Source organism: Palaemon carinicauda, chromosome 38 (assembly GCF_036898095.1).
Source record: "Palaemon carinicauda isolate YSFRI2023 chromosome 38, ASM3689809v2, whole genome shotgun sequence".
Classification (NCBI taxonomy): Eukaryota; Metazoa; Arthropoda; class Malacostraca; order Decapoda; family Palaemonidae; genus Palaemon; species Palaemon carinicauda.
Genome location: NC_090762.1, coordinates 62,126,321 through 62,153,048, shown reverse-complemented (window position 1 = coordinate 62,153,048; position 26,728 = coordinate 62,126,321). Strand labels below are relative to the sequence as shown.

The 26,728-nt window shown below is 44.4% G+C and overlaps 1 protein-coding gene and 1 long non-coding RNA gene across 7 annotated transcripts in view; one reads left to right on the top strand and one right to left on the bottom strand.

Moving 5' to 3' along the window:
• The window catches only part of LOC137630674 (uncharacterized), a 109,826-nt gene extending 106,205 nt beyond the window's left edge, over positions 1-3,621 (top strand). The window contains exon 3 of the long non-coding RNA XR_011041757.1: positions 2,981-3,621. This is a non-coding gene — a long non-coding RNA (uncharacterized lncRNA). The remainder of the gene's footprint in view (positions 1-2,980) is intronic.
• The window catches only part of Orct (Organic cation transporter), a 105,458-nt gene that overhangs the window by 11,411 nt on the left and 67,319 nt on the right, over positions 1-26,728 (bottom strand). The gene's annotated exons all lie outside the window — the stretch shown is intronic.

Genomic DNA, 26,728 nt, shown 5'->3' with positions numbered 1-26,728 from the left:
TAAACCCTCTTTCATGCTACAGACAACTGGTTTGTCATCAGAAAACTACAGTTTTCACTATTTCTCCTCCCACCTTAATACCATCTTCCAGATCTTCCAATGACTCTTTCATCATTGCCTCTGCATAGATGTTGAACAGAATTTGTGATGGGGAGCATCCCTGTCTGACTCTTCTTCCAACAGTTCTAGGTTCTGAATCTTCACCTGTAATATTTACTATTACTAACTGATTTTGATATAAATTCCATATTAACTTTCTATCTCTCCAGTCAATGAATATTTTTTTTTTCAGAATTTCCAGTAGTAATGTCTACTGAACCCTGTCAAATGCTTTCACAAAGTCAATAAAACAAACAAACATTTCCTCATTTGTCTAGAACTTTTTCTAGCATCATCTCCATAAAGCCAATTGTCTCTCATGTTCCACATCCTGCTAACCTTCCTGCTAATATTCTAAGCATTACAGTATTTTAATGCATGACTAATTAAGCTTATTGTTCTAAATTTATGTTCTGAGCACTTTATTTTTTTGGTTTCTTATGGAAGGCAATTATGGAGATTTTTGTGCAATCTTCTGGCCAGTCTCCATTCTTATAAATCATGTGGCATAATAGTTTCAGTTCTTCCTTGGCATTCCCCACTAGACTTTTTAAGAACTCTGCGCTCCCGAACCATATGATTATCTGGTTCGTCATTATGTTTTTTTCTCTTTATCATATAGGTCTTCAGCATGTTCCCTTCATCTTTTCCTTACATCTTTGGGATTTTTTAACTTTTCTCCATTCCCCCCTATTTCAATGCTTCTCATTCCACCTCTTCTCTTTCTATCAATTTCTTTAACTTTTTTATACATTAGGTCTGATCTTCTTCTTTTCTCATGTCCTTCAACTTCTTTGAGGTCTTCAGCAAGATGGATTTCCCTTGCCTTGTCTGTGTCTCTTCTTAGCTTGGTGTTCAACTTCCTGTAATTCCTACATCCAGCTTCTGTACCTGAATATTTTCATTTTCTCCTTGCCATTTTCTCAATAATTTCTCTTGTTACTCAGGGTTTCTTTGGTTCTCTCTTTTGATATCCAATGTTTTCATGTGCACTATTCTTTATTGCCTTGTTGTACTACCTTGTTAAAAGTTCATACTCCTATTAAATGTTTCAGATTTGTAAGTTAGCAAAAATACAAGCTGATTAAGTTTGTTTTATATTTCTACTATGTAGTGTTTATTTAATGCTCTGTAAGTATCTCTAATATTATATAATACTGTGGAACTTGTGAAGTAATCTCAAGTGCCTGTGTTTATAATTATGTTTATAATTATGTTTATAATTATGTCCAAAGTGTTACTCCAATTATTTTGTCATTGAAAGTTAATTTTTTTCCAAAGTGTTATTGGTTTTTATAATTTTTATTAAGTACATGATGTGTGCTTTAACATTTTAATTATGTGTGTTATCAGTAATAATTATGTTAGTTGTTATAAAATTTTATGGTAGTATACCAATATGTACTGGAGCAGATATGATTACCTTTACATGTTATGATTTTCATCAATAACTCTCCTTGGTTGACCTTTCCTGGAAAATGTTCACTTTACAGTAGAATATCAGTGTGTTTTCTTTGTTACTTGAAGTTACTATGTATTCTGTAATCATTTGGCCTTGTGCATGTTTTGACTGTGTTGCTTAATAAACTTGACCCTTTATATTAGTATTTGTGGTGTATGCTTTGTCCATATATACCTGATCAATATATCTCTATTTTGATTGAAAAGGATAAGGTTCACATATATAAGATATGTAAAGCTTTGAAAACACATTGTATAATTGATTTTCCTCTAAACTATTAATGCATTTAGCTACCACTATATTAGAGAGTGCAAATTTATATGATATACTGTAGTTCTTCGTACATTTTAGGATGAACAAAATAAAAGGTCTAGTCAGAGTGAAGGAATTAGGGCAGTTGAGTTACAGTTGCATGGTAGAAGATAAGAGCATGGCCATGCATATTAAAGAATGCATTAGTCAAGAATATTGTAAGAGAGAGAAGGTAAATGTAGAGGTAAGAAGGTGAACAATAACTTTAGGGAGAACTAATATTTGTTCCATGTGGACGTGAATGCAGAGAGACAGATTAATGAATGATGAATCTCCGAATTAAAGGTGAAAATGGAGAAATGGTTTCCAGCCTGAAACAGTACTAGATTGTTTGTGAAAGTAGCTTGGAGATTTGTTGAATGTGGATAACAGAAGAAAATCAGAGCCGCTTGATGCAAGACTTGAAAGGGTAGAGTTGTTAACAAGAATGCTTTGGAAAATGAATGGTAACGATTTAAGGAAGGCAACGAAGAGGTTGAAGAAAGTAGGCACCATAAGTTGATGAGATTATAGGCAAGATGTTGCAATATGTTAGTGATAGTGTGAGAGCCATAGGAATGGGCGAGAGTTTCTTTTTTTTTTTTCAAATTATGAGGCATACTATTACTTAGCATATGAAGGGAGATCTACCATAGGATTTAATTGAAAAGTAAAAAAAAAATGTGACTGAAGAACTGATAGGGTTATGCAAATATGGAAGTATCAAGTGTAGAATTGGGAAGCAGCTACAGTATGTTGTAAAAGTTTGAATACATTAGGGATTCATGCATGTTTCAGCAGTTCAGGTATAAATGTGGCTTTTTTGTTTCATTTGTTTGATGTCAGCTACCCCCTAAAATTGGGGGAAGTGCCTTGGTATATGTATGTGATATATGTATGTATATATATGTATGCATGTAAGTATGTATATATGTATGTATCATAGAAGTGCATGTATGTACAGTATTCTGTTACTACTGGAAATCCCTGTTTTGTAACCAACTGAATATACAGTATATAGTTACATGTTTGTCTTACATTTCTATATGTTAGATATTGTCTCCTCAAAAAAACATTATTAGAATACGTAATTTCCAAAACTAACAATCTACTTCATATTCATTCCAGAAGCCTCAATCTATCAGGATGGTTTTCAACAGTGCTGTAAGCAAGGCTCTGTTTGGTAAGTACATTTTTGAAGGAGATTCTTTTCACTTTAGAATGATTATCTTCAGGTTGAAGGTTGATCCAAATTTACTTGAAGTGCATTATTTCTTGTTATAAGTCGATAGGTTGTGTCAGTGTCATTGCGAAATATTGGTTAAAATTGGATATAATCTTGAATATAATACAGTATTAGAAAAGCTAAGCAAATGTGAAAGATAAGAACAAGGGAAAACAAGATCAGCTAAATAATAGTTGCATATTATAAGGATGTGTTCTAATTGATAACAAATTACAGTATACATTATAGCAATGGAGAGACAGGTAGCTATGGCCAGTCAAAAAAAATGTTATGAGGCAATGACAAAATGGGACTTAGGAATTGGTATTAGCTTAAGGCCTTCACGGTGCTCAGTTTGACTTTGTCTCTCTTAAGAGTCACAACACAGCTTTCATTATTTACATAATTGGGCAGCAAATGTGAGGGAAAATTAAACGATGGAATTATGATGGATACAAGATAGGAAAAGTGCATACAATACCCCTTCCGTCATTATGCCAGCCTTCATGGCTGCTTATATATTAGGATAAATTTAAAGATTTGATATTTACATACTGTATAATCTATAATATTGTACAGTATACAAATTTATTTATGTAATTTAGACACTAAAAATACATGAATGTTTTATAAATTCTATGGGAAAAACTGTGTGAATCTTTGAGGCAGTGAGACTATAAGATATTCAAGTTACTAAGGAGAATTCGGTTATATGCTTATTTTTATTTTCCATTTTGACTGCATTGTCTCATTATTTTTCTGAAGGCTTATTGATATGCCAAATTTTGAATATGGTGTTCTGAACCAGTATGCAGTGGTTCCATGTGGCTGTGAAGTCATCTGCTCAGAAATCATTGTTTAATAAGAATAATGAAACAATTCCAAGAACCTGACATTTCTGATCTTGTGAAAAAATAACAGTAGCATCCATCTCATGGTAATAATCTGTTCACACCACAGAATTCATGTACTGTAATCAGTTTTTCATTTCAGTATTCATATTTAGTTAGTGGAACAATGCATATCTTGGTTTCAGTTATTTAATGGAATATTTTTTTTTACATTTCACCACTGAGAATTCAAATTACAGTATTATTTATGTCACGTGATCATATTTATTATTTAATTTACAAAATTGTGCCTATATTTGTTTGGCTCTTTACTGGTCTACTAGATTTGTTGTGTTTACTTTAGTCTCATGAGTATTTTAGAGTGTTATATGCCATCATTTTTAATTATTTATTTCTTAGAGCTGCAAATCAATTTTTCCAATTTATTTTTTTTTTTTTATTTTTTTTTTTTTTGCTCGTTTAGAATAAAATTTTTAGATGTAGTACAAGCAGAAATCTGTTTTTTATAAATAGTGCCTTGATATGAATAATACTGTAGAAGAAATATATAATTTTTTATAAATATAAAAAAAAGAGGGATAGTTTACTGGAACAACTGGTGTTAGGAAAGATAATTAGGGAAACATTGTAGTAAGCAATCAAGCAGATTTCTTGAAGTAAAAAGTGCGGAAAGTTTGGATTAATAATGCTTAATTAAATTATTTTCAATATTTAACTTAGCCGGTGATTATAATAGCTGCAACTCTGTTGCTCGACAGAAAACTCTAAGGAAAAAATTCGCCAGCGATCGCTATACAGGTTGCGGGTGTGCCCAACAGCGCCATCTGTCGTCCAAGTACCCAGTACTCAATGTAAACAAAGAACTCAATTTTCTCTCTGTCGTGCTACCGGCAAGACCTACTAATTCGCTGTTGCTAACTGGATTTGTTTTCACAACTATTTGGTGAAGTACACTATTCTAGTTTTGAGCTTTCGCTGTGCAGGCTTTCTCTTCAAAAATCCTTGCATTCTTTTTTTTTCAATATTAATCTTACCCGATGATCATGTAGCTGTCAACTCTGTTGCCCGACAGAAATCTACGGTCGGGATACGCCAGCGATCGCTATACAGGTGGGGGTGTACACAACAGCGCCATCTGTGAGTAGGTACTCAAGTACTTCTTGTCAACAAGAACTCAATTTTTCCTCTGTCGTGCCTCCGGCAAGACCTACTAATACGCCGTCCCTAACTGGATTTGTTTTCACAACTTTTTGGTGAAGTACACTATTCCAGTTTTGAGCTTTCGCTATGCAGGGGTTTTATCTTCATTTCAAAACTTGAACTCGTTTTGGATAGATTTTATTATGGTGACGAAGAGAGTATGGACTCTCTTTCACTTTTAAATGGCCGACCCTTCCCTTAGACGGAAGTGTTGGTGTCGAAGAGAGTATAGACTCTCTTTCACTTTTTATGACCCACCCTTCCCTTAGACGGAAGTGTGTTTAGGTTTTTGGTAATTTTGCTAACAAAGTTATAGATTATTTTATATCTCTCCGCCATTTATAGGCCTCTTCGATTAACTTTCCATTTATTATAAACTTATAAAAATTAATTTTTATGTTTGTTTATATGCGACCTTTCCTAATAGTAGGCGGTCCTTACTTGGAACCGAAGTTAATTAACATTGAGCCCGTCATATCGTTTTTCCTGTTAAGAATTTATGCTATTTTAATTTTAATGTTTTTGAAAGAATTTCTTTGATAGTCTCGTACTGTTTTCAAGTTGAACTAACGTTTCGTTTAGTCTCCGCAGTTGTTGACGTTCAGAACGTTCAACTTGCGCTCTATCGTTACGATAGAGAGAGAGTATTTCACGGTTTCACGTTGCAGTAAGAGTAAACCGATTCTAGCGTTTCGTTCATTCTTTCTTAGCTTAAATGGTTTTAATTCTAATAAAGGAACTTTTTATTTGGGAAACCTTTCAGTTTTTTTCCTTTAACAAATAATATGTTTTAACGATATATATAATTGGGCTCATCTCTCAGGTTCTAAGTCAAGAGAGAGAGAGAGAGAGATAGAGACGGAGGGAGAGAGAGGAGGATAAACGTTTCGTTCAAGCGGGTAACGTTGTTCTCGTTTTTTGCTCTTCTCCCTAGTCGCTATAGGGGAAGAAGGTAAAACGTTTCTAGAGTTTTATTCTTGTTCCCAGGCTTTATGCGGTGAGAGATTTTAAACGTAGTTTATTTGATCTAGTGTTTAGTCTCTTTTCCAGCCACTGAATTCTTTATCTTTCATTATGTTTTTCTGTTACATTGTAATACTGTTTTCGCTATTACTACCTTTTAATGAAGGATAGGATTGCGTGTTTCAGGTACAAACCACTTAAAGTTTCGAGTTCAGTGAAATAAGTGCAAACAGAAAATCAAAAGTGATAAAGTGATATGCGCAAAGTGTTACAGTGTTGCGTTCGAGGGTTCGTCTGTTCGTGCCAGTTGTTCACCTAGTCCGATACCTCTTACAAGCTCCCAAGCCCAGGGGAGAAGTAATGTCGAAGGACTTATGGGTTCCACAGGCCTTGATCGACGAACAGACGTTTCCCTCCGTGGTTTCGGGTGTATCTACACACGTTGCCGACGTGATCACCCCACCCACACAAAGACGAGAGAGCCCATTTATTCCTCGTCTGCGGAAGAGGTTTCTCGCAGAAACCATGGACCAAATCTTGCAGCTTTTAAGTGCAAGTCGGTCCCTTCCGCGCAAGTCCAACGGCCTAGGTGTAGCCACTGGGTCAGTTCGGACTCGCTGCAGTACAACAACTGCACACCTCCCAAGAGAGGCAAGGTGGTACCGCAACAGGCAGTAACTCCGTCTGTTGCCGCACCAGCTGTTTTAGACCCTCAGTCACAACGGACAGTAGCTCCGTTTGTTGTTGTCTTTCATAGACCCTAGTGGTCCATGCTGCAGACTATACAGTCTCAGCTTGCTCCTTCATGCAGGAGTATCGTGCTGGAAGGTTGACAATGCACCTGTTAACCTACAACCCGCCGAGGTTGTGCGCTCAGCAGATACTGCGGCTGCCTGCTCCCACCCTCCACCTGTGAGAGCTCCACCACCGATGCGCAGTCCACCCTGCCAGACGCATGTTCTTGCTGCACCATCTGCTAACATGCGTGAGCTACCGCATCAGCAGTGGGAAGGTTCTGTAGAGCTGCCGGGTTCCAGCACTATGCGGCATTCTCCGCAGCCCATGCAGCATGCTCTGCATACAGCATGCTCCGCATACCATGCAGCATGAGCCGCATACCTTACAGCATGCTCTGCATACCATACCGCATGCTCCTCAACCCACCGCAGCCCCTCCCACACACCAGCACTCTGCTTTTGTTGTTGCCAGCTCCCACACTCCGACTGCGGAGAAGGTTGACGATGCACCCGTGGGCCTACACCTCCCACGGTTGTGCGCCCGGCATGGCTTCCTGCTCTCACACTCTTGTTGTGAGAGCTCCTCCACCCATGCACAGTCAACCCTGCCAGATGTATGATGACTCCCACACACAGAGCACTCCGTTGCCGTGCGTGAGCTACCACAAGCTGCCGTGTTTTGACACGGTGTGTCAGCCTCCGCAACACACTGTGGTTACCGCCACTCGCCAGCAGCAAACTAGTCAGTCAGGAGTTGAGGCTTCCCCACACAACTTTGGTTGTTGCCAACTCACAGACTGTCATACAGTTACATGACGTTGCCTTCTGGTCTGCTCCTTATACACCAGTGCTGTATGTCCTCACGCTCCTGTTGTGGTTGACAGTTCAGTTTTTGACAGTTCACAGACTGTCAAGCAGTTTCATAACGTTGCCTTCTGGTCTGCTGCTTTTGCACCAGTGAAACCCTCACTGAGAGAACCTAGCTTTTCTAGGATATGGTTCCTGTAGATGAGAAAGTGCTGTTCTCCCTCCTTCTGATATTCCCTTGAGGACTCTGTCATTTGGAGAGGAGCCTTAAGCTGCTTAGCCTCCTATGGACTTTTATTTAAGCATAACATGCTTCCAGGGAGGGTAAATGGTTCCGCTTCAGTCGCTAACCCCGTCTGTTGCCACACCTGCTCCCATAGACCTTGGGCTTTGTTGCAAGACATGCAGTCCAAGCTTAGTCCTTGATAGAGGATTTTTTACGGAGAAGACCCTTCTTGCCAACGACCTTCCTACCGGTTGGTTGTACGCCCTGTTGACGCTGAGGTATCCTACTCACGTCCGCCAGTTGAGATGGTTCCTCCACCGGTGCGACCCAGTGTGTGTTGCCAGTCGCACGTTGATGTTATGCTACTCTCGGAGGTGGTTGTGGACGTTCAGTGTGTCACTGGGAAGACGTTCAACAACCAGCAGAGGTGACTTGTTGTGACGCAGTGCGGCAACCTCAGCAACCCGATAAGGGGTTGTCTGTACTACCCAGACAGTCTAGACAGTTTCGGGTTGTCGCTGTACTTCCTCGCTTCCCCATGGTTGACAGTTCACAGACTGTGCAGCAGTACCATGATCTTGTGTCCGGCTCCGTCACGCATCCACCAGTGCGACCGGATTCAGCGAGTCAGACGTTGCCCACTCCGTTGCCGTTTCCTCATCAGTTTCGGATGAGGAACCCTCTGATGAGGACATGGCTGAACAAGAAGATCAATCCCCAGCCCTGCTATCCATCCAGAAGATGCTGAAGAAGGAATACGGCCCTGTCAGGCTGTGGATGAGTCTGGTTAGGACACTGTCATCCGTGGTGCATTTGGTGTCACTTGGAAGACTACACCTCCGTCCTCTTCGGTTTCATCTAGCTCTTCACTGGAAAAGGACAAGACGCTAGAAGCGGTCTCGATCCCGGTTTCCGGAAGATAAGTCTGGTCTAACCTGAGGAAAGGACTTTATCAACCTTTTATAGGGTCTTCCCCTGACTGTTCAGACTCCCAACCACGTTCTCTTCTCAGACGCATCGGACGTAGGCTGGGGTGCGACCTTAGGCGGTAGGGAATGCTCGGGATTATGGAACTCGCGTCAAAGGACAATGCATTTTAACTGCAAGAAGCTTCTGGCAGTAAGTCTGACCTGGAAAAGCTTCAGGTCTCTCCTTCAAGTAATGGAGGTCAACACGGACAACTCCCTGCTTTGATGTTCATCTCCTAGCAAGGAGGGACCTACTCTCTGACATGGTGCGAGTTCGCTAGTGACCTCCTCTCCTGTTCAACAGGTCTAGACTTTTCACTAGTAACAAATTTCTTCCAAGGCAACTTGAATGTCTTAGCAGTTTGTCTCTGTAGGAAGGGACAATAATTCCAACATATTGGACCCTCCACAGAGATGTATGCAAGAGACTTTGGGTCACCTGGGGCCATCCAACCATAGATCTCTTCGCAACCTCGATGTCCAAGAGGCTCTCAACAGACCCAGCAGTGGTTCTTTTAGATGCCTTTCTACTAGATTAGTCTCATCTAGATCTATATGCATTCCCTCCGTTCTAGTTTGTCAACAAGGTACTGCAGAAGTTCGCCTCTCACGTTGGGACAAAGTTGACACTAGTTGCTTCCCTCTGGCCCGCGAGAGAATAACTTACCGAGGTACTTCGATGGCTAGTAGACGTTCCCAGAACTCTTCCCCTAAGGGTGGACCTGCTACGTCTGCCACGCGTAAGAAGGTACTCAAAGGCCTCCACGCTCTTCGTCTCACTGCCTTCAGAGTATCGAAAGACTCTCGAGAACTAGAGGTTTTTCGAAGGAGGCAACCAGAGCGATTGTTAGAGCAAGGAGAACATCCACCCTTAGAGTCTACCAATCGAAGTGGGGAATCTTCCTAAACTGGTGCAAGTCAGTATCCGTTTCCTCGACCAGTACCTCTGTAACTCAAATAGCTGACTTCCTCTTATATCTGAGAAAAGAGCGATCTCTTTCAGCTCCCACTTTCAAGGGTTACAGAAGCATGTTGGCATCAGTCTTCCGTCACAGAGGCTTAGATCTTTTTAACAATAAAGATCTACAGGACCTCCTTAAGTCTTTTGAGACCACGAAGGAGCGTCGTTTGGTTACACCTGGTTGGAATTTAGACGTGGTTCTAAGATTCCTTATGTTAGACAGGTTCGAACCACTTCTATCAGCCTCCCTGAAAGATCTCACCTTTAAGACTCTTTTCCTGATATGCTTTACCAGCTAAAAGAGTCAGTGAGATTCATGCCTTCAGCAAGAACATCGGATTTTCATCCGAAACGGCTACATGTTCTACATCTTGGTTTTCTAGCCAAACACGAGCTGCCTTCTCGGCCTTGACCAATATCGTTCGTTATTCCAAACTTATCGATATGGTTGGAAATGAACTAGAAAGAGTATTATGTCCTGTAGAGCTCTTAAGTTCTATTTTAAAAACCTTTATGAGGCCCGTCTGAAGCTTTATGGTGTTCAGTTAAGAATTCATCTTTGCCTATGTCAGAGAATTCTTTATCCTATTATTTTCAGACTGTTAATACGAGAAGCTCATTCCCTTCTGAATGAGGAAGACCAAGCTTGGCTGAAGGTAAGGACACACGAAGTTAGAGCTATCACAACTTCCGTGACCTTTTAATAAAATAGATCTCTGCAAAATATTTTCGACGCAACCTTTTGGAAAAGCTAATCAGTGTTCGCGTCTTTTACCTTAAGAATGTCCAGTCTCTTTACGAGAACTGCTACACTCTGGGACCATTCGTAGCAACGAGTGCAGTAGTGGTGGGGGCTCCACCACTACAATTCCCTAATTCCAGAACCTTTTTAATCTTTCTCTTGAAATATTTCTGGGTTGTCCGGAAGGCTAAGAAGCCTTCCGCATCCTGGTTGATTTGGCGGGTGGTCAAATTCTTTCTTGAGAAGCGCCTAGATTAGAGGTTGTGATGAGGTCCTTTAGTATGGGTTGCAGCCCTTAATACTTCAGCACCTAGGAGTCGCTCAGCATCCTAAGAGGATCGCTAGGCTCAGTAAGGAAGACGTACTTAAAAAGGCAGAGTAATGGTTCAAGTCGACTTCCTTACCAGGTACTTATTTATTTTATGTTTGTTATTTTGAATAACGGCTAAAATAAGATACGGGATACTTAGCTTCTTTGTTAACATGTATGCTGGTCTCCACCCACCACCCTGGGTGTGAATCAGCTACATGATCATCGGGTAAGATTAATATTGAAAAATGTTATTTTCATTAGTAAAATAAATTTTTGAATATACTTACCCGATGATCATGAATTGAAGGACCCGCCCTTCCTCCCCATAGAGAACCAGTGGACCGAGGAGAAAATTGAGTTCTTGTTGACAAGAAGTACTTGAGTACCTACTCACAGATGGCGCTGTTGTGTACACCCCCACCTGTATAGCGATCGCTGGCGTATCCCGACCGTAGATTTCTGTCGGGCAACAGAGTTGACAGCTACATGATCATCGGGTAAATATATTCAAAAATTTATTTTACTAATGAAAATAACATTTTGATTACGGATTATTTGTTGATGACTTTGGATAGTTTTTGAATTCCCCTTTGACCAATTCAAAATGGCTGACCCTTCTTAAGTCCCAAAATTTAGGAAGTGTAATGCTAGGGACTGTTCAAGGCGTCTTCCGAAGGCCTCTATCGACCCTCACACTGTTTGTTCCAATTGTCGGGATAAAACCTGTCAATTGGAAGATCGATGTGAGGAGTGCGTTGGGCTTTCGGAATTCGATTTTATCGAATTCCAAAAATATACACGTAGGCTAGAGAGAGATAGAGTTAGGAGAAGTTCCTCTCGATCTATTGACATTTCCTCTCCACATGCCCCACAACCTATTCCTTCCCCTGTAGTGGTTGCTCCTAACCCCCCTTCTGGCACTCAGGAACCTTCGATGGCTGATATGATGCGTGCCATCCAAGCTCTGGGTGAGAGAGTTGAGTCACTGGCTAGTGACCGTAATCAGCTCATGGCAGATGTCAAGGAGCTGAAGTGTAAAAGTGCAGTGGTAAGTGACAAAGTGAGTGATAGTGTTGTGGATAGTGTTGCGCTTGAGGGTTCGCCTGTTCGTGCCTGTCGTCCTCCTAGTCCGGGACCTCTTGCAAGCTCCCAAGTCCAGGGGAGAAGCAATGTCGTACGACAAATGGGTTCGAGAGGCTTTAATCAGCGAACAGACGTTCCCTCTGTGGTTTCGGGCGTATCTACCCAAGATCGCCCCCACCACACAAAGACGAGAGAGCCCATTTATACCTCGTCTGCGGAAGAGGTTTCTCGCAAGAAACCATGGACCAAGGTCTCACGACCGTTGAAGCGCAAGTCGGTCCCTTCCGCGCAAGTCCAACGGCCCAGTTGTAGCCACTGGGTCAGTTCGGACTCGCTGCAGTCATCCGATGACTGCTCACCTCCTAAGAGAGGTAAAGCGGTACCGCTTCAGACAGTTACACCGTCTGTCGCTGCACCTGCTCCTGTAGACCCTAAGTGGTCTTTGCTGCAGAGCATGCAGTCCCAATTAACGTCTCTGATGCAGGACTTGCGTGCGGAGAAGGTTGCTGCTGCACCAGCTAGTACAGCCTCTTGCCTACAACCAACCACACACTCGGTTGTGCGTCCTGTGGACGCTGAGGCGACCTTCTTGCGCACTCCAGTTGAGAGAGTTCTGCCACCCATGCGTTCCAGTGTGCCCTGCCAGCCGCATGTTGACGTTCAGCGACGCACGGAGCCTTCCGTTGACGTTCGTGAGGTACAACAACCGTCAGAGTTGTTTTGTTTTGACGCGGTGCGTCAACCTCCGCAACCCAGTGTGGTTGCCACTGCTCACCCACATCAGGCTAGACAGTCTGGAGTAGACGCTGTGCGTCCCCGCGCTGCTATGGTTGTTGCCAGCTCACAGACTGGGCAACAGTTCCATGACGTTGCGTCCGGCTCAGTCACGCATGCACCCGTGCGACCGGACTCAGCTAACCAGCCGTTACCTACTCCATTGCCGCTTCCACCTCAATACTCGGATGATGGTCTTTCTGATGATGATGGTGCTGCACACGTAGATGAACCACATTCGGATCTTGACGAGCCTAAGTCTACGCAACCCTCTTTGGACTTTAGGAAGGTTTTAGCACTGTTCAAAGAGATGTTTCCGGACCAGTTTGTGTCTGTGGCTCCGCGCTCTCCTCCGTCAGAGTTTGTTTTAGGTATGCCGTCATCCTCGCCTGCCTTTACTAGACTTGTCCTCGCACGCTCGTCCAAGAGAGCTTTACGAGTGATAGGAGAATGGATGCAGTCCAAAAAGAGTCTAGGGAAGACAGCCTTTACGTTTCCCCCTGCTAGACTCTCTTCTAGATCGAGCGTCTGGTATGCCACGGGAGAAGTTCTCGGCTTGGGAGTTCCTGCCTCTGCCCAGGGCGACTTCTCAAGTCTTGTAGACTCTCCCCGCCGGCTAGCCATGAGACGCTCAAAGATATGTTGGTCATTTTCGGACCTGGACCACCTTTTGAAAGGGTTATTTAGAGCCTTCGAGGTCTTCAACTTTTTAGACTGGTGTCTGGGAGCTCTAAGCAGGAAGATCTCTCCGACAGAGAAGGAGACTTCATTGCTCATCATGTCCTGCATGGACAAGGCCGTACGTGACGGATCTAATGAGCTTGCTGCATCTTTCGTGTCCGGAGTCCTCAAGAAGCGTGAGAACCTTTGCTCTTTCCTGTCAGCTGGAGTTACACCTTGCCAAAGATCCGAACTTCTGTTTGCTCCTCTTTCCAAGTGCCTCTTTCCAGAGGACCTGATTAAGGAGATTGCTGCTTCTTTGATACAGAAGGATACTCATGATCTGGTTGCGTCCTCTGCTCGCAAAGCCACCCCTTTGCCTACCTTGTCAGCTAGACCAAGGATGGACACTCCAGCGTCCCGATTTATTCCGCCCTTTCGTGGCAGAGCCTCCAGCAGAGGAGGTGCTCGTGCCAAAGGGAGACGTGGAAAGAAGAAAGGAACCAAGTCCTTTAAAGGCAGAGTCTGACTGCCAGCTTCTTCAGACAGCAGTGGGAGCCAGACTCAAGAACTTCTGGCAGACCTGGGAGAAGAGAGGCGCAGATGCACAATCTGTGAAGTTGCTCAGAGAGGGGTACAAGATCCCGTTTGTACGAAAACCCCCTCTAGCAACATCTCCCATCGATCTCTCTCCCAGGTACAGAGAGGAAGACAAGAGACGAGCATTGAAACAGGAAGTGTCTCTCTTACTAGAAAAGGGAGCGGTAGTCAAAGTCCTGGACCATCAAACCCCGGGCTTCTACAACCGTCTCTTCTTAGTGGCAAAGAAGACAGGAGGGTGGAGGCCGGTGCTAGACGTCAGTGCGCTGAATGTCTTTTGTCACAAAGCAGACGTTCTCCATGGAGACCACAAAGTCGGTTCTAGCAGCGGTCAGAAGGGAAGACTGGATGGTCTCGTTAGACCTAAGGGACGCCTACTTCCACGTCCCCATCCACCCGGACTCCCAACCTTTTCTGAGATTCGTTTACGAAAAGGTTGTCTACCAGTTTCAAGCCCTGTGCTTTGGCCTAAGCACAGCTCCTCTTGTGTTTACGAGACTGATGAGGAATGTAGCCAAATTCCTTCATTTAGCGGATATCCGAGCCTCCCTCTACTTGGACGACTGGCTTCTCAGAGCTTCTTCCAGTCGTCGCTGTCTGAAGGATCTAAAGTGGACTCTAGATCTGACCAAGGAATTGGGTCTCCTTGTCAATATGGAAAAGTCTCAAGTGGTCCCATCCCAAACTATTGTGTTTTTCAATATTTAACTTAGCCGGTGATTATAATAGCTGCAACTCTGTTGCTCGACAGAAAACTCTAAGGAAAAAATTCGCCAGCGATCGCTATACAGGTTGCGGGTGTGCCCAACAGCGCCATCTGTCGTCCAAGTACCCAGTACTCAATGTAAACAAAGAACTCAATTTTCTCTCTGTCGTGCTACCGGCAAGACCTACTAATTCGCTGTTGCTAACTGGATTTGTTTTCACAACTATTTGGTGAAGTACACTATTCTAGTTTTGAGCTTTCGCTGTGCAGGCTTTCTCTTCAAAAATCCTTGCATTCTTTTTTTGATTACGGATTATTTGTTGATGACTTTGGATAGTTTTTGAATTCCCCTTTGACCAATTCAAAATGGCTGACCCTTCTCAAGTCCTAAAATTTAGGAAGTGTAATGCTAGGGACTGTTCAAGGCGTCTTCCGAAGGCCTCTATCGACCCTCACACTGTTTGTTCCAATTGTCGGGATAAAACCTGTCAATTGGAAGATCGATGTGAGGAGTGCGTTGGGCTTTCGGAATTCGATTTTATCGAATTCCAAAAATATACACGTAGGCTAGAGAGAGATAGAGTTAGGAGAAGTTCCTCTCGATCTATTGACATTTCCTCTCCACATGCCCCACAACCTATTCCTTCCCCTGTAGTGGTTGCTCCTAACCCCCCTTCTGGCACTCAGGAACCTTCGATGGCTGATATGATGCGTGCCATCCAAGCTCTGGGTGAGAGAGTTGAGTCACTGGCTAGTGACCGTAATCAGCTCATGGCAGATGTCAAGGAGCTGAAGTGTAAAAGTGCAGTGGTAAGTGACAAAGTGAGTGATAGTGTTGTGGATAGTGTTGCGCTTGAGGGTTCGTCTGTTCGTGCCTGTCGTCCTCCTAGTCCGGGACCTCTTGCAAGCTCCCAAGTCCAGGGGAGAAGCAATGTCGTACGACAAATGGGTTCGAGAGGCTTTAATCAGCGAACAGACGTTCCCTCTGTGGTTTCGGGCGTATCTACCCAAGATCGCCCCCACCACACAAAGACGAGAGAGCCCATTTATACCTCGTCTGCGGAAGAGGTTTCTCGCAAGAAACCATGGACCAAGGTCTCACGACCGTTGAAGCGCAAGTCGGTCCCTTCCGCGCAAGTCCAACGGCCCAGTTGTAGCCACTGGGTCAGTTCGGACTCGCTGCAGTCATCCGATGACTGCTCACCTCCTAAGAGAGGTAAAGCGGTACCGCTTCAGACAGTTACACCGTCTGTCGCCGCACCTGCTCCTGTAGACCCTAAGTGGTCTTTGCTGCAGAGCATGCAGTCCCAATTAACGTCTCTGATGCAGGACTTGCGTGCGGAGAAGGTTGCTGCTGCACCAGCTAGTACAGCCTCTTGCCTACAACCAACCACACACTCGGTTGTGCGTCCTGTGGACGCTGAGGCGACCTTCTTGCGCACTCCAGTTGAGAGAGTTCTGCCACCCATGCGTTCCAGTGTGCCCTGCCAGCCGCATGTTGACGTTCAGCGACGCACGGAGCCTTCCGTTGACGTTCGTGAGGTACAACAACCGTCAGAGTTGTTTTGTTTTGACGCGGTGCGTCAACCTCCGCAACCCAGTGTGGTTGCCACTGCTCACCCACATCAGGCTAGACAGTCTGGAGTAGATGCTGTGCGTCCCCGCGCTGCTATGGTTGTTGCCAGCTCACAGACTGGGCAACAGTTCCATGACGTTGCGTCCGGCTCAGTCACGCATGCACCCGTGCGACCGGACTCAGCTAACCAGCCGTTACCTACTCCATTGCCGCTTCCACCTCAATACTCGGATGATGGTCTTTCTGATGATGATGGTGCTGCACACGTAGATGAACCACATTCGGATCTTGACGAGCCTAAGTCTACGCAACCCTCTTTGGACTTTAGGAAGGTTTTAGCACTGTTCAAAGAGATGTTTCCGGACCAGTTTGTGTCTGTGGCTCCGCGCTCTCCTCCGTCAGAGTTTGTTTTAGGTATGCCGTCATCCTCGCCTGCCTTTACTAGACTCGTCCTCGCACGCTCGTCCAAGAGAGCTTTACGAGTGATAGGAGAATGGATGCAGTCCAAAAAGAGTCTAGGGAAGACAGCCTTTACGTTTCCCCCTGCTAGACTCTCTTCTAGATCGAGCGTCTGGTATGCCACGGGAGAAGTTCTCGGCTTGGGAGTTCCTGCCTCTGCCCAGGGCGACTTCTCAAGTCTTGTAGACTCTCCCCGCCGGCTAGCCATGAGACGCTCAAAGATATGTTGGTCATCTTCGGACCTGGACCACCTTTTGAAAGGGTTATTTAGAGCCTTGATTAAGGAGATTGCTGCTTCTTTGATACAGAAGGATACTCATGATCTGGTTGCGTCCTCTGCTCGCAAAGCCACCCCTTTGCCTACCTTGTCAGCTAGACCAAGGATGGACACTCCAGCGTCCCGATTTATTCCGCCCTTTCGTGGCAGAGCCTCCAGCAGAGGAGGTGCTCGTGCCGAAGGGAGACGTGGAAAGAAGAAAGGAACCAAGTCCTTTAAAGGCAGAGTCTGACTGCCAGCTTCTTCGGACAGCAGTGGGAGCCAGACTCAAGAACTTCTGGCAGACCTGGGAGAAGAGAGGCGCAGATGCACAATCTGTGAAGTTGCTCAGAGAGGGGTACAAGATCCCGTTTGTACGAAAACCCCCTCTAGCAACATCTCCCATCGATCTCTCTCCCAGGTACAGAGAGGAAGACAAGAGACGAGCATTGAAACAGGAAGTGTCTCTCTTACTAGAAAAGGGAGCGGTAGTCAAAGTCCTGGACCATCAAACCCCGGGCTTCTACAACTGTCTCTTCTTAGTGGCAAAGAAGACAGGAGGGTGGAGGCCGGTGCTAGACGTCAGTGCGCTGAATGTCTTTGTCACAAAGCAGACGTTCTCCATGGAGACCGCAAAGTCGGTTCTAGCAGCGGTCAGAAGGGAAGACTGGATGGTCTCGTTAGACCTAAGGGACGCCTACTTCCACGTCCCCATCCACCCGGACTCCCAACCTTTTCTGAGATTCGTTTACGAAAAGGTTGTCTACCAGTTTCAAGCCCTGTGCTTTGGCCTAAGCACAGCTCCTCTTGTGTTTACGAGGCTGATGAGGAATGTAGCCAAATTCCTTCATTTAGCGGATATCCGAGCCTCCCTCTACTTGGACGACTGGCTTCTCAGAGCTTCTTCCAGTCGTCGCTGTCTGAAGGATCTAAAGTGGACTCTAGATCTGACCAAGGAATTGGGTCTCCTTGTCAATATGGAAAAGTCTCAAGTGGTCCCATCCCAAACTATTGTGTATTTAGGGATGGAGATTCACAGTCTAGCTTTTCGGGCTTTTCCGTCGGCCCCCAGAACAAGCCAAGCCCTGTTATGCATCCAGAACATGCTGAAGAAGGAACGATGTTCAGTCAGGCAGTGGATGAGTCTGATAGGGACGCTATCATCCCTGGAACAGTTCGTAGCATTAGGAAGACTACACCTCCGTCCTCTTCAATATCACCTAGCATTTCACTGGAAAAAGGACAAGACGCTAGAAGAGGTCTCGATTCCCATTTCCGAGAAGATGAGGTCTTGCCTGACATGGTGGAAGGACAGTATCAACCTCAGAGAGGGTCTGCCCCTGGCTGTTCAGACTCCCAACCACGTTCTCTTCTCGGACGCATCGGACGTAGGCTGGGGCGCGACATTAGACGGTCGGGAATGCTCGGGAATATGGAACTCGAGTCAAAGGACAATGCATATCAACTGCAAGGAGCTACTGGCAGTACATCTGGCCTTGAAAAGCTTCAGGTCTCTCCTTCAAGGCAAAGTGGTGGAGGTGAACTCGGACAACACCACGGCTTTGGCGTACATCTCCAAGCAAGGAGGGACCCACTCACTGACGCTGTACGAGATCGCAAGGGACCTCCTCACCTGGTCAAAAGGTCTAAACATATCGCTTCTTACGAGGTTCATCCAAGGCAACTTGAATGTCATGGCAGATTGCCTCAGTCGGAAGGGACAAATTCTTCCAACAGAATGGACCCTCCACAAGGATGTATGCAAGAGTCTATGGGCCACCTGGGGCCAGCCGACCATAGATCTCTTCGCAACCTCGATGACCAAGAGGCTCCCAATTTATTGCTCACCAATCCCGGACCCAGCAGCAGTTCATATAGATGCCTTTCTCCTAGATTGGTCTCATCTAGATCTATATGCATTCCCTCCGTTCAAGATTGTCAACAAGGTACTGCAGAAGTTCGCCTCTCACGAAGGGACAAGGTTGACGCTAGTTGCTCCCCTCTGGCCCGCGAGAGAATGGTTCACTGAGGTACTTCGATGGCTAGTAGACGTTCCCAGAACACTTCCCCTAAGGGTGGACCTTCTACGTCAGCCACACGTAAAGAAGGTACACCAAGGACTCCACGCTCTTTGTCTGACTGCCTTCAGACTATCGAAAGACTCTCGAGAGCTAGAGGCTTTTCGAAGGAGGCAGCCAGAGCGATTGCTAGAGCAAGGAGAACATCCACCCTTAGAGTCTACTAATCGAAGTGGGAAGTCTTCCGAAGCTGGTGTAAGTCAGTATCAGTATCCTCGACCAGTACCTCTGTAACTCAAATAGCTGACTTCCTCTTATATCTGAGGAAAGAACGATCTCTTTCAGCTCCCACTATCAAGGGTTACAGAAGCATGTTGGCATCAGTCTTCCGTCACAGAGGCTTAGATCTTTCCAACAATAAAGATCTACAGGACCTCCTTAAGTCTTTTGAGACCACGAAGGAGCGTCGTTTGGTTACACCTGGTTGGAATTTAGACGTGGTACTAAGATTCCTCATGTCAGACAGGTTCGAGCCGCTACAATCAGCCTCCCTGAAAGATCTCACCTTAAAGACTCTTTTCCTGGTTTGCCTAGCCACAGCTAAAAGAGTCAGTGAGATTCATGCCTTCAGCAAGAACAGGTTTCTCATCTGAAACGGCTACATGTTCTCTACAACTTGGTTTTCTAGCCAAAAACGAGCTACCTTCTCGACCTTGGCCAAAATCGTTCGATATTCCAAGCTTATCGAATATGGTTGGAAATGAACTAGAAAGAGTCTTATGCCCTGTCAGAGCTCTTAAGTTCTATTTAAACGAACTAAACCTTTAAGAGGCCCGTCTGAAGCTTTATGGTGTTCAGTTAAGAAACCATCTTTGCCTATGTCAAAGAATGCCTTATCCTATTTTATCAGACTGTTAATACGAGAAGCTCATTCCCATCTGAATGAGGAAGACCAAGCTTTGCTGAGGGTAAGGACACATGAAGTTAGAGCTGTCGCAACTTCCGTGGCCTTTAAACAAAATAGATCTCTGCGAAGTATAATGGACGCAACCTATTGGAGAAGCAAGTCAGTGTTCGCGTCTTTTTATCTTAAGGATGTCCAGTCTCTTTACGAGGACTGCTACACTCTGGGACCATTCGTAGCAGCGAGTGCAGTAGTGGGTGAGGGCTCAACCACTGCAATTCCCTAATTCCATAACCTTTTTAATCTTTCTCTTGAAATGTTTTTATTGTTTTTTGGGTTGTCCGGAAGGCTAAGAAGCCTTTCGCATCCTGGTTGATTTGGCGGGTGGTCAAAGTCATTTCTTGAGAAGCGCCTAGATTAGGGGTTTTGATGAGGTCCTGTTGTATGGGTTGCAACCCTTGATACTTCAGATCCTAGGGGTCGATCAGCATCCTGAGAGGATCGCGAGGCTCCGTAAGGAAGACGTACTTAAAAAGGCAGAGTAATTGTTCAAGTCGACTTCCTTACCAGGTACCTATTTATTTTGTTTTTGTTATTTTGATAACTTCTAAAATGAAATAAAAAATTCTTAGCTCATAATAATGTAAACATATAATGCTGGTCTCTACCCACCCCCCTGGGTGTGAATCAGCTATTATAATCACCGGCTAAGTTAAATATTGAAAAATGTTATTTTTATAATAAAATAAATTTTTGAATATACTTACCCGGTGATTATAAATTAAAGGACCCTCCCTTCCTCCCCAATAGAGACGCAGTGGACCGAGGAGAAAATTGAGTTCTTTGTTTACATTGAGTACTGGGTACTTGGACGACAGATGGCGCTGTTGGGCACACCCGCAACCTGTATAGCGATCGCTGGCGAATTTTTTCCTTAGAGTTTTCTGTCGAGCAACAGAGTTGCAGCTATTATAATCACCGGGTAAGTATATTCAAAAATTTATTTTATTATAAAAATAACATATTTCAAAATTTTCTTGGAGTGCTGATAAAATGTTGGGTTTCTATGAAGGATTCTAAAAAATAGGTGCGTTTTTTTTATTTGTAATTTTTCTTATGCATTAAGGATTAATACAATGAAATCTGGCAGGAGGATAGATGTGAAAGAGGCAAAAGAGTGTGCTAGGATTAGAAATGAATGGTGAGCGATTGTGACACAGTTGTGATTGGCCCTGAGGTAGTGGCAGTAGGGAAATCAGGATGTGAAGCTTCATTTGTGGTGGAAGATGGAGGAAGGTTGGCTTTGACACCATAGCAATACCAACCAAACTTGGCCGAGTCCCTTGTCAGCCAAGGAGGAAAAAATCCCCTTTTGTTTTTTGGCTACCTCCCAAAATTGGGCTAAGGGCCATGGTAGATAGATCAGCTTATGCATCCTTGCTTAGGTTAGTTATATATTCTCTTATTGAAATATGGTTTAGATTTTGTTTTTTTCTCTGATGGGATACTTAATTTTTCTTGGCTACCTTGATGTTAATTATACTTCAGATCCTCTTTCTTCATACAGTACTCTATTGTAAATTGCTCCTTTTTTCTTCATATAACATTTTAGTTATTGTTTTACCAAGTTGAGAGAAGTCTCTCTCCAGTTCTCAGGCTGTGTTCTTTCGCATTGAATCTATAACCTTTTGCACACAGTTGGACATATTCTATGTTGAGGGATTTCTACTCCCTACACCACCATTGGACATATTTTTCATCAAGTAATTTCCATTTTTTTCTCTTTTTTTATTATTCATACGTATAAATTTTTAAATATTTAACTTAGCCGGTGAATATATAATAGCTGCTACTCAGCGGCTCGACAGAAAACACACTAAAAAACTCGCGAGCGATCGCTATAAAGGTTGCGGGTGTGCCCACCAGCGCCACTATCGGCCAGATACCACTCTTGCATGTAAACAAACCCTTCAATTCTTCTCTGTCGACGTTGACGACAAGACGTATTCATACTCGCTGTAGAACCTGGAGTTTTCTTAACATATTTGGTGAAGTACTTCATTTTGGTTTGAGCTTTCGCAGTACAGGTGTTTTATCTTCAACTTAAATCTTGAACTCGTTTTTGGATAGATTTAATTTTTGATGACTTTGGATTGTTTTTTGGACTTTCCTTGACTTTTAAATGGCCGACCCTTCCCTCAGTACGGAAGTGTGTTTAGGCTTTTAGCAATTATCTTATCACGTTATAAATTATTTATAGATTTTCCTCTATATATTTTATATCTCACCCGCCTTTATTAGGCCTCTTCGATTAGCTTTCCATTTATAATAAACATCAAGATAAATTTTAATGATTTGTTTATATGCGACCTTTCCTGAGAGTAGGCGGTCCTAACTTGGAAACCGAAGTTAAACAACGTTGAGCCCTTTCTATCGTAAATAACTTTTACAGAGCTAATGATTTAAAACTTATTAAATGAATATTTTTTAGTAAATATTTTATGAAAGATTTTCTTTGAATAGTCTTCGTACTGTTTCAAAGATGAACTAACGTTTAGTTTATTTATGCTACGCAGTTTGCGCTCTATCGTTACGATAGAGAGAGAGAGTATCACGGTTTCACTTTGCAGAAAGAGTAAATCGATTCTGACGTTTTGTTCATTCTTCTTTCAAAGCTTAAATGTTTTAATTTCTATTTTAAAGGAACTTTTTAATTGAAAAACCTTTCAGTTTTTTCCTTTGGTCAAATAACCTGTTTTTTGACGAAACATAAGTGGGCTCTTCTCTTCGGTGCGAAATCAAGAGAGAGAGAGAGAGAGAGATACAGACGGAGGGGGAGAGAGGAGAGAGAACGTTCCGATCTTTATCTCGTCCCAAGCGAGTAACGTTGTTCTCGAGTTACTCTCGTCCCTAGTCTCTGTACGGGGAGAAAGGATAAAACGTTTTTAGTTTTTTATTCTCGTCCCAAGGCACTGTACGGTGAGAGATTGAAAACGTAGTTTTGAATGAACTAGTGTTTAGTCTCTTCCCCAGCCACTGATCTTTTTATCTTAAAATATGTTTACTGTTTTTTTTTTTGCTGGTATTAATGTGCTTACATTATACGACTGATTTCGCAATTATAACCTTTTGATAGAGGGTAGAATTGCGTGCTTCAGGTAGAAATCAGTTTTATTCATACCTAATGTGAATGATTAAAAATTCGATTTCAGTGAATTAAGTGCAAAACAGAAAATCGTAGTGATAAAGTGATATTGCGCAAAGTGTTATCAGTGTTGCGACCGAGGGTTCGTCTGTTCGTGCCTGTCGTTCGCCTAGTCCAGGACCTCTTGCAAGCTCCCAAGCCCAGGGGAGAAGTAATGTCGTACGACTTATGGGTTCGAGAGGCCTTGATCAGCGAACAGATGTTCCCTCTATGGTATCAGGTGTATCTTACCAAGATCACCCCTACCATAAGGCGAGAGAAACGATTTTCTCCTCGTCATCCGAAGGCTTTTCGCATAAGAAACCGTGGAACAAGGTTTCGAGGCCCTTTAAGCGAAAGTCAGTCCTTTCAGGACAGGTCCAGCGTCCTGGTTTTAACCATTAGGACAGCTCTGACCCTATGCAGTCATCGGAAGACTGCTCGCCGCCTAAACAAAAGCGTAACACAGACTCCGAGAGTCTTTTTGTAGCCAAGGTTTTGCAGTCACAGACGTTACCCTCGTCTCTTACCGCAACCATTCCCGTTGATCCTGAATGGGTTGTACGGCAAGACATGCAGAATAAGCTTGCCTCCCTTATGGAAGACTATTCTGCCGATAAGTCCGTTGAGCCTAGCCGTTTATCTCATCGAGATCCTGGCCTTCAGCCACCCTAACGTTCCTTTGTGCGTCCTGTTGACGTTGGCGTAGCCAAGTCACGTCAGTCAGGTTGTTTAGAACCACACTCGATGCGGTCTCGTGTGGATTTTCAGCCACATTTGGACGTTAGGCCACTTGCTGATGCTCCTGTTGACGTTCAGGACGTTCGCCAACAATCGGAGTTGACTTGTTTTGACGCTGTGCGTCAACCTCCGCATTCTAGAGTAGTTTTGACTGCTCAGACTAGGCGGTCAAAGCAGTCTCGAGTGGACGCTGTGCGTCCTCACGCACCTGTTGTTGTTGACAGTTCACAGACTGTCAAGCAGTTACATGACGTTGCGTCCTGGTCCGCTACTAATGCACCAGTGCGTGTGGACTCTGCTTGTAAAGCATTGCCACCACGGTAGGTCTCTCCCTTGCTTGAGACTCGGCTATTGTCGGACAAGGTTCCTTCAGATGAGGAAGTTGCTGTTCCCCCTCCTACTGATATTCCCTTGAGGACTCTGTCAGACGGAGAGGAGCCTAAAGCTGCTTAGCCCTCTATGGACTTTAAATAAATCATGCTGATTTTTAAGGATCTTTGTCCGGATCTTTTTGTAACTGCTGCTCCTCGTTCGCCTAAACGTCAGAGCTTACACTAGGCCTAGCTACTTCGAAGCCGTTGTTTTATAAGCTAGTGCTCTCTCGCTCTTCTAAGAGAGCTTTACGTTTGCTAGGCGACTGGTTTATCACCAGGAGGAGTTTGGGGGAGACAGCCTTTGCTTTCCCTACTTTTAAGCTGGCTTATAGAGCGAGAGTCTGATATGACACGAGAGAAGTTCTCGGCTTGGGAGTTCCTGCCTCTGCCCAGATAGACTTCTCAAACCTCATAGACTCTCCCTGGCGCCTGGCCATGAGACGCTCCAAGATTTTACAGGTCGACTTCAGAGCTATTTTCGAGCGTTTGAAGTTTTGCTGTACAATTATGTCATGCATAAACAAGGCTTTCAGGGATGGCTCCAATGACCTGACAGCCACGTTCTCTGCAGGAACAAGTCCCTCAGGGATGGCTCCAATGATCTGGCAGCCATGTTCACTGCAGGAGTACGTAAGAGGCAAGTGCGCTCAATGTGTTCATTGTCAAGACAAACTTCACGATGAAGTCTACCAGGCTGTCTTGACAGCATTTATGGAAGGCGACTGGATGGTCTCTCTCGACCTTCAGGAGGCATACTTCCACATTCCTATACACCCGGATTCCCAACCGTTTCTGAGGTTTGTTTACAGGAATGTGGGGTACCAGTTTCGAGCCCTGTGCTTTGGCCTCAGTCCTGCGCCTCTCGTGTTTACGAGGCTCATGAGGATTGTGGCAAAATCCCTCCATCTATCGGGGATACGAGCCTCCCTGTACTTGGACGACTGGCTTCTCAGAGCATCGTCCAGTCGTCGCTGTCTGCAGGATCTACATTGGACGTTGAGTCTGGCCAGGGAGTTGGGACTTTTGGTCAACCTAAAAGTCCCAACTGATCCCATCCCAGATTATTCTATATTTGGGGATGGAGATTCGCAGTCAAGCCCTGCTCGAAGTCCAACTAATGCTGAAAAGAAAACGTTTATTCAGTCAGGAGTTGGAACAGTCTCGCAGGGACTCTCTCATCCCTGGAGCAGTTTGTCTCACTAGGGAGACTACACCTTCTGCCTCTCCGGTTCCATCTAGCCTCTCACTGGAACTAGGACAAGACATTAGAGACGGTATCATTCCCAGTCTCCGAACCAGTAAAGGCATGCCTGAAATGGTGGGACAGCAATATCAGTCTGAGAGAGGGACTATCCCTAGCAAGTAGAACCCAAACCACGTGTTGTCCTCAGACGCGTCGGATTTGGGTTGGGGTGCGACCCTGGACGGTCGGGAATGCTCGGGTCTGTGGACCTCAAGTCAGAAGAGCATGCACATCAACGGCAAGGAGCTATTAGCAGTCCACTTGGCCTTGATGATATTAGAAAGCTTCTTCGAAACTAAGTGGTAGAGGTCAACTCAGACAACACCACAACTTTGGCGTACAACTCCAAGCAAGGAGGCACACACTCCTTCACGCTGCTCGAGATCGCAAGGGACCTTCTCTTATGGTCAAGAATTCGAGGCATCTCCCTGTTGACGAGATTCATCCAGGGGGACTTGAACGTCTTGGCAGACTGTCTCAGTCGGAGGGGTCAGGTGATACCCACGGAATGGACCCTCCACAAGGACGTGGGCAAGAGTCTTTGGGCTACTTGGGGTCAACCCACCATAGACCTCTTTGCCTCCTCGTTGACCAAAAGGTTACCAATCTATTGCTCTCCAGTCCTAGATACAGAAGCAATCTACATAGACGCGTTTCTACTGGATTGGTCTTTTATGGACTTATATGCATTCCCACCATTCAAGATAGTCAACAAGGTACTGCAGAAGTTCGCCTCTCACGAAGGGACAAGGTTGACGTTGGTTGCTACCCTCTGGCCCGCGAGAGAGTGGTTCACCGAGGTACTTCAATGGCTGGTAGACTTTCCAAGAAGTCTTCCTCTAAGGGTAGATCTGTTACGTTAGCCCCACGTAAAGAATGTCCATCAAAGCCTCCCCGCTCTTCGTCTGACTTCCTTCAAACTATCGAAAGACTCTCAAGAGATAGAGGCTTTTCGAAGGAGGCAGCCAGTGCGATTGCAAGAGCTAGGAGAGCTTCTACCATTAGAGTATACCAGTCGAAGTGGGAAGTCTTTCGAGACTGGTGCAAGTCAGCATCTGTGTCCTCGTCCAGTACCTCTGTAGCCCAAATCGCAGATTTTCTTTTACATCTGAGAAAGGTTCGCTCCCTTTCAGCTCCCACGATTAAGGGCTACAGGAGCATGTTGGCTTCGGTCTTTCGACATAGAGGCTTAGATCTTTCCAACAATAAAGATCTCCAAGATCTCCTTAAGTCTTTCGAGACCTCTAAGGAACGTCGTTTGGCAACTCCTGGATGGAACTTAGACGTGGTCCTAAGGTTCCTCAT